The sequence below is a fragment of the Mastomys coucha genome, unplaced genomic scaffold (genome assembly GCF_008632895.1).
Source record: "Mastomys coucha isolate ucsf_1 unplaced genomic scaffold, UCSF_Mcou_1 pScaffold22, whole genome shotgun sequence".
Taxonomy (NCBI): Eukaryota; Metazoa; Chordata; class Mammalia; order Rodentia; family Muridae; genus Mastomys; species Mastomys coucha.
Window position 1 is genome coordinate 250722320 of NW_022196905.1, and position 1837 is coordinate 250724156.

Consider the following 1837-nt stretch of genomic DNA (forward strand, 5'->3'; position numbering starts at 1 on the left):
CACCCCCGCATTTCAGCAAAGTTTTCTGAGATGTTGCTTTTCCTATCTCAGTGGCCTGTCTCACTTGGTTCTTTCTCTCCTGCCCTAAGGCTTATGGGGAATCTTCCCCTCAGCTCCTTCAGGTTAGGTGGCTGTAGAATGTGGCACAGGGGGACTTGGGCAGGAGGACTCATCAAGCCACCCCTAACTGTAATTTGTCAACTTATGGTGTCCTAGTTTCCATTACTGCTTAAAGCCATAGACAGCAAAGTGGCCAGCATTCTTAAGTGAATTCCAAGTGGAAAAACCAAAGTTTTCTGCAAAACTGTATACCTAATTTCTACTCAGTCACTAGACCAAGAAAGAGACTAAGGAATTGTCAGTAGGTATCAGAAAAAATTCCCAAGGGTAAACTCCAGTCATGTTTCTCACTAGCAGTAACAGATATGTTAAGACATATCCAATTCAAATAATATCCAATTCTAAGTAACCAAGATAATCGATCTTTCTGGTGGTATTTTCTAAAAGATTTAAGAATGTGGCAGCTTCTTGGGATACAGAAGAAAGCTCCAATGAGCTTTCAGGAAGTGTGTTATTATGAGAGAGGCATAAGAGAGAAGTTTGAGAAGGAGGTATTGGCTATCAACCTTGGCTGCCCAAGCTTCATCAAGTTATTGTAATCAAATGAGTGGTAATGAATTCAAACCCTGGTGGCTAGCCATTGAGAGTACATGAGAATTAAATAATGTTGACATTAGAATTAAGGAATCTGGAGATACTTCATAGGGTGAAATGATGGTGAGTCTCTCTCTTTCTCTGAGAGTGTGTGTGTGTGTGTGTGTGTGTGTGCATGTGTGAATGTGTGTGTCTGTGTGATACATCTGTGGTGTGTGTGTGTATCTGAGTATACCTGTGTAAATATATGATTGTGAGTGAGTGAGTGTGTCTGAGTGAGTGTGGGTGTCCGCATGTGTGTGTCTGAGTATGTATATGCCTGTGTGTGAGTGAGTGTGTGTATATGTGAATGCGTACATGTGCGTGGTGCCTGAGTGAATGTATGTCTGAATGTGAGTGTATGTGTCTGAGTGAGTGTGGGTATCTGTGTGTGTATGTTTCTGTATGTGTGTGAGTGTGTGTATATGTCTGTGTGCACAAGTATGAGTGTGTGTCTATGTGTATGTGTGTGGTATATGTGATGTGTGTGTGTCTGAGTATGATGAGTGTATGTCTGAATGAGTGTGTATGTCTCTGTGTGTGTATGTGTGTATGCGTGTGTGTGTGTGTGTGTGAAGGCCAGAAGATGTTGGAGGTTTGTTGAGTTGTAGGTGCTGTGGTTACAGGCAGTTAGTTGTGAGCAGCCTGTAACCTGAGACCCAAACTTGGGTCCTCTGCAAGAGCAGCAAGTGTTCTTAACCACTGAGCCTCATAGGATACTTGTGTAACTACAAACAGGAAAGGAGCACATCACACTAGACAGGGCTGAACAATCTAATAGATATAAACCTCCCCCAGTAAAGAGCTTCCACACAAGGCAGATCATGGTTGTCAACGTCTAAACAGAGGGAGAACTTTGCAGAGGTGAGGTAAGGAGAAGAAAAGCAGAAAAAAGAATAGGAAAAGGCATGCGCTGGGGCAACTCTAAGGAGGGTGGAAAGTGAGGAAATAGAAGATAGGAAATGGCATGCGCTGGGGCAACTCTAAGGAGGGTGGAAAGTGAGGAAATAGGAGATAGGAAATGGCATGGGCTGGGGCAACTCTAAGGAGGGTGGAAAGTGAGGAAATAGGAGATCGGAAAAGGCATGCGCTGGGGCAACTCTAAGGAGGGTGGAAAGTGAGGAAATAGAAGATAGGAAATGGC